This window comes from Panthera leo, chromosome D3 (assembly GCF_018350215.1).
Source record: "Panthera leo isolate Ple1 chromosome D3, P.leo_Ple1_pat1.1, whole genome shotgun sequence".
Taxonomy (NCBI): domain Eukaryota; kingdom Metazoa; phylum Chordata; class Mammalia; order Carnivora; family Felidae; genus Panthera; species Panthera leo.
In genome coordinates, this window is record NC_056690.1 from 45,855,308 (window position 1) to 45,861,413 (window position 6,106).

The following is a 6,106-nucleotide window of genomic DNA, read 5'->3' on the forward strand; positions in this document are numbered from 1 at the left end:
AACCATAACCAGTTTCTTATCTCAATGTGAGGGCTCTGTTCTCTGTTTTCCAAGCGTTGGTTGGTTATCTGGAAAGGGACGGGATGGGGTGGGAGGGGGTGCCACCGAAACCAGGGGTTTGGCATTTATGTTAAGTATTGGCATGACTTTGTGTTAAGTATTAGCACTATAGCGAATTCCAGCAAATTCTGTGGACCTTCAAGGGGAGCAGATTTTGCCACCCCCAGATATGCCTCTTTGGCATATTGATTGTCTTAAGCTGATTATTTTTTAAGAGACTGCAAACACAGGTAAAGCTGTGAAAACTGAGAAGTTTCCCTTTTGTAAGAAATATTTACATTAACAAGAGAAATCTCCATTTGTAAGGAGATCTCCATGTACCTGGAAGAGGAGAATGTCTGAATCTCTAGAGGGGCACCTGGGTGGCTCAGTTGGTTGAGTGTCTTACTCTTGGTTTCTGGTCAGGTCATGATCTCATGCTTCATGGGTTTGAGCCACGCTTGGAGCTTGCTTGGGATTCTCTCTCTCTCTCTCTCTCTCTCTCTCTCTCTCTCTCAATAAACAAACATTAAAAAATAAAATAAAATATATCTCTAGAAATCTGTTACCAATGGAGAAGACAAGGACTTAAATCTGCATAACAGGGGCGCCTGGGTGGCTCAGTCGGTTAAGCCTCCGACTTCAGCTCAGGTCACGATCTCATGGTCCGTGAGTTCGAGCCCCGCGTCGGGCTCTGGGCTGATGGCTCAGAGCCTGGAGCCTGCTTCCGATTCTGTGTCTCCCTCTCTCTCTGACCCTCCCCCGTTCATGCTCTGTCTCTCTCTGTCTCAAAAATAAATAAACGTTAAAAAAAAATTAAAAAAAAATAAAAATAAAAATAAATCTGCATAACAGCCTTACCTTTGTTTATTGTGCTTCTCCTTGTCACTTCCCATAACTGACTCCCCACCCCCAACATTTTCTGTCTTAAGCTGAAGATGGTATTTAAGGTTATTTGCTTTGGCCATTTCAGGGAGTTACTCAGTTTTCTGAGGCCCCTCCCATGTACAGCAGGTGTACCTGTTACTAAACTATCATTTGTTTTTCTCCTGTTACTCTGTCTTATGTCAATTTAATTATTAGACCAACCAAAGAGCCTAGAAGGGAAGAAGTAAAACTTTTCCACCCCTACAGCTCCCTGACAAACCAGCACTATGACTACTCCCTGAGCACACACAGTGATTGTTTCATGGCAGCAGATGCAGCTCAGGGGAAACTCACTGATAGGCACTATTAATCACAATTGAAGCTAACAAGAATCAACATAGAACGGATAAGATCAGCCATCTGCAGAAGGATAGCACTTCAAACAGAGTTGTAGACATGAGCCAGTAGCTCTGCCAAATATAATCAGGAGACAAGAGCTCCTCTCGAGTCAATCAAGAGACCAGAGGGCCACTATAGTATGGGCCATTGCATCCTTAGGACTGGAATTTTTTTGTAAATAACCTATTTTATCACATTGTGACTGACGTCCTAATAGGAGGATGGTGTTCTGTATGGATGCTAGAATCTAGGGGAGGGAGCCAAAGAGTAAATATTTGTCAGTGTTTATCCTACGCTATAAATACTATGTATTTGACAGGTCACTGAAAAAAAACAAACGCCCAACACTTACAGGACACTTGCCATGTGTGCCAGGTCAGGGGTAAGTAAGCTTTAAATCCACTCTCAGTTAATCCTGACAAACACATAATGAGGTAGGTTTATCCATCAGTCTTTTGTGAGTCTGATTACTGGGAATCAGTCTCCCAAGCCTGATTTGCTCTGAGGGATCTGATGATACTGGAGAGCTGAACTTGCAAAGCTAAGAGGTTGGAACATAGTGACCCCGCCAACATACAACTTCTCCGAGGGTGCCAGGCCGAAACAGATGGCTGGACTCTCTTCAGTCGTCTTGATTACAAAAGAGATCATCTGTTCCAGCCCTTGGTTGACCCGGGCAGCTTATCAAAGTCATGTTTTTGTTGCAAGATGCTAGACTCCAAATATGCAAAACCCGGATTGGAACAGAGACATGACATGGAGTTCAAATGGACCAGTCTCTGCAGAAACTGGAACTGTTTTCATCACGCATGCCTTTACTCCAAGGCCTCGTAAATAGAAACAAGAATGCGTTCCACTAAAGACAGGTGACATGTCTGGAATAGCTTGTAGGGGCAAAAGTGGGCACACAGTTGGGGAATGCACTGGCAAGGATTCCAACTGCCAGGAAAGAAGAGGAACCCTCGCTCCCAAAAAAGGCATCTTGAGAGAAAATTTAAAACTTGGATCATTGACATGATAGTCTTATTACAACATGTAAATATCTAAAAGGAGGGAATTATAATTATTCTGACATTATACAGTCTGAGCTGATGACTCCAAGTGATTGCCCCTTGGCGTGGGGAACACCCATCTGCTGCCCTTGCATAATCTAAACCAGCAGGGCTGGGGAAGACTGGCCTGTTGTTTATTGCACCGAGATGAAAGTGGCTGGCTAAGTGTGTCTGGTTTGGTAATTAGACCCTTTATTACAGCTCTCAAAAGAAAGCCAGGCCCAGCAAGTTTGTTTTTTTTTCCCCAGCAACTTTCTTTGATAGCAAAATATTCCTACCTTCTTCCAGACATGGATACTGATCTAAGAGGTATATGTTTATCCTAACAAAAGTATAAAATATGCATATGTATATGTAGAAAATATGTATAAAGTAATGTATTGAAGATCAGAGAAAACTTATAAAACAGCATGGACTCATGATCTGAAAGACCGTGAGACAGGCTTCAAATATGTACATATGGATGTATGAATGGAGGCCCAGGATATTGCATCAATATGGACTCCAAGGAGATGTGGACAGAAAGGAAAGGGAAATTTTGTAATATACTTTTAAATATATTTAATATTTTGTAAATATTAAATGCATATACATATTTATGTTTTATTTATACATATATATTTTTTTAAAATACTGATTTTACATATTACATATGTAATATATTCTTTATATATTATATGTAATATATTCATATATTTATACATATTTATTTTTTAATACTCCTTTTTCTTCCAATCCATGTCTCCTTAAATCCATGCTGATGCAATATCCTGAGGTCCCTATTCATTCACGTCCCCGCCTTCTCCTATTCTTCCACAATCAGATAAGGGAGATAAGATTGAGAACAATGAGCATAGTATTTGTGGTATTTTAGTTTAAGGATGTGGGGGAGTGGTACAAAAGGGCAGCTATTTCCAAGACTGTGTCTCCACACGTGGGGACAGAACAGTTCCAATCATTCCAGCTGTCTTTTTTAATTTTAATTTTAAGTTTATTTTTTTTTAAGTGAACTCTACCCCAACGTGGGGCTTAAACTCTTGACTCAAGAGTCAAGACGCGGGGCTTGAACTCTCGACGTCAAGAGTCATATGCTTTAGTGACTGAACCAGCCAAGTGCCCCCTCAACCAACTCTTTCAGTCAAACCAAGCACAGTGATCTGTCTGCAACCCTGTGCAATCAGAACTTCTAATCCTCACATCTCTCCATGGCTGTGTGGACATAAAACATCGATCAGTCTGACCAAAAGCTACAGGCAGAATAATTTGCAGAATTTTCCTACTTCAATTCTTTTAAGAGACAGTTTCAGAAGGCGATGATAAATTGAATGAAAGTGTGGGTAAGCCTGTGGACGAGGAAAAATAATTTATAGGCAGAATATGTCCTTTAAAATTTTACAATTTTTTTTTTTTTTTGCCAATTATTAAAGTCATATAGTTCATTGTAGAAAATACAGCAGAGCATAAAGAAAAAAAAAAAAAAAAGAATCACCTCCCACCATGGCTGTGAACAACTTTTTCAAACTAAGTAGTGGAGCTAAATGAACCTTCCACAATCAACAAATGTCCTCAAGTGTTTTGGTGTCTGCCTCTCATTTTAAGAATTCTCATCCATACCCCCAAAGCCAATGACACTTCCCAGGCCAGCCTTGGTCTTGGACAGAATTGGGAGGCCCTATAAAGTGAGCGTTCAGGGTCCCCAAGTAGGCTGCTGCTCAGAAATACTGTTCTAATCTGCTCCCCAGAACCAGAACTCAGGAAAACAGCCCTTATTTCACAGTGAAAATTGGCTAAATGTGAATACCCATTGCCTTAAACTCATTCACAGTAAAATGTAAATAAGATGGGTTGATGTTTCTACAAAGAAAAGAGGGACATCCCAGAACTCCAGACATCTGTGGTAGGAAGCAGGGTGCCATGAAAAACTATCCTCATTCAGGAATGAGCCATTCTAATGTCAGGCAGTCCTTCTTGTTAGTGACTTTTTTTTTTTTTTTAAATAGGCTTTATGCCCAGCACAGAGCCCATCGCAGAGCTTGACCTCAGGACCCTGAGATCAAGACTTGGGTTGATGCTCAACCGACTGAGCCACTCAGGTGCCCCTTGATAGTGACTCTTTTAAAGCCTAAACCGGCCCTATCATAACTTTAAATATGGCTGTTCTTTGAGCAAAAGCCACCTAAGGGCACTTGTCCTCCACTGAAATGGTGCTATGGCACCTCTGTCACCTGAGAAAGCTGGTCTGGCACATAAAAGTCAAATCACAGACATCCTTTTGTGCCTACCTCCCCCCTTTGGAAAATAGCCTCTTTCTCTCACATCTCCTGTTAAAATTAATTTAAAGTAGCAGTGAGCCTATCAGGCCAAGTTGTCCAGTTTCACATGAGAAATTTCTCATCGTTCCCCAACACACAGTCTTTCATGGCTTGTCTCCATGTCTGAATTAGACATGGCTCTGAGGTCACTGAACCTCAAATTGATGAAACCCCTTGAATTGGCTTGGACAAAGAGTCATCCTGTGTATTTGTTAAATAAAATTATGTAGTGTCTTTCAGATTCTTTTACAATGAACTAATTCCCTTGTTTCTTGGGAATTCTTTGATATTCCAAAAGCTTCTGGCACATTTTACATGAGACTTTTTTCTAGGTTCTTCTTCCTTAGAAACAGGAAGTTGACAAAAAGCCCCAAACATTTATTTTAGTTCCCAAAATTGGGATGGATGTCCAGAGGGTTCTAAAAATAGTAAACAGCCCTTCAACATTGAATTTTGTCTTTACCAAAATATTCAATCGATCTAAATTTAGTCTGAAATCTATCCAAGACCCACCTGATTAGGTTTGGAGACATCTTGACACTCACTAATATTCTTGGGTCTGAAAATATTACACCTGGAAAATTGCTTTATTTCCATCCCGTGACAAGATAAATGGTTATAATAACAACAAACATTGTTGGCGAGGACAGCTTCTTTTCATTGAACCATTCATTCTATTCTCTCTTTCATAACAGGAATTGGTGTTTATAATCTAGGGACCACATCTACCTTGTTGCCTGTTTCTTTTTAATAATACATTAGGTGAAATCTTTATAAAATTAGTGTTTTAAAGTGAACTGTTTCAAAGTGAACAATTCAGAGGCATTTGTTCTATTCACAGTGTTGTGCAACCAGCATCTCTATCTGGTTCCCAACATTCCCAGCATTCCAGAGGAAAACCCTGTGCACATTAAGCAATCTCTCCCCGTTCCCTCCTCCCCAACCCCCAGCCCCTGGCAACTACCCGCCTGTGTTCTGTCACTATGGATTTATCTATTTGGGATCTTTCATATAAATAAAACCGTACAATATGTAGATTTTTGTCCGGCCTCTTTCACTTAACATACTGGTTTGGAGGTTCATCCACAGTGTAGTGTATGAGAGTGCTTCATTCCTTTTTGTGGCTGGATAATTGTCTATTGTGTGTGCATATAACGATTTATTTATCCATTGATGGATATTTGGGCTATTATTACCTTTTAGCTATTATGAATTGTCCTGCTATAAACATGTTTGTACATGTACTTGGTCAAGTTCCTGTTTCAATTATTTGGAGTATAGACCTAAAAGTAAAAATTGCTGGGTCATATGGTAATTCTATGTTTAACTTTTTGAAGAACTGGTCAAACTGCCTTCCACAGTGGCTGTACCATTTTACATTCCTACTAGAAATGTATGAGGGTCCAATTTCTCCACATCCTTGCCAACACTTTTTTT